Genomic DNA, 475 nt, shown 5'->3' on the forward strand with positions numbered 1-475 from the left:
GACTCAATTCTCCAATAAAAAGACATAGACTATCAGATTGGGTAAGTAAACAGGACCCAACATTTTGCGGCATGCAGGAAACCCACCTCAGCGACAAAGACAGACACTACCTCAGAATAAAAGGCTGGAAAACAACTCTCCAAGACAATGGCCCCAAGAAAAAAGCTGGAGTAGCCATTCTAATATTAAATAAAATTGACTTTCACCCTAAAGTGATCAAAAAAGGTAAGGAGGGACACTTCATATTCATCAAAGGTAAGATCTACCAAAATGAACTCTCAATTCTGAACCTCTATGCTCCAAATACAAGGGCATCTACATTCATAAAAGAAACGTTACTAAAGCTCAAAGCACACATTACACAACACACAATAGTAGTGGGAGATTTCAATACCCCATTCTCTGCAGAGACTAACAGAAACTATGAAACAGATGGATTTAATAAATATCTATAGAACTTTTTATCCTAAAACAA

Source organism: Mastomys coucha, unplaced genomic scaffold (assembly GCF_008632895.1).
Source record: "Mastomys coucha isolate ucsf_1 unplaced genomic scaffold, UCSF_Mcou_1 pScaffold7, whole genome shotgun sequence".
Classification (NCBI taxonomy): Eukaryota; Metazoa; Chordata; class Mammalia; order Rodentia; family Muridae; genus Mastomys; species Mastomys coucha.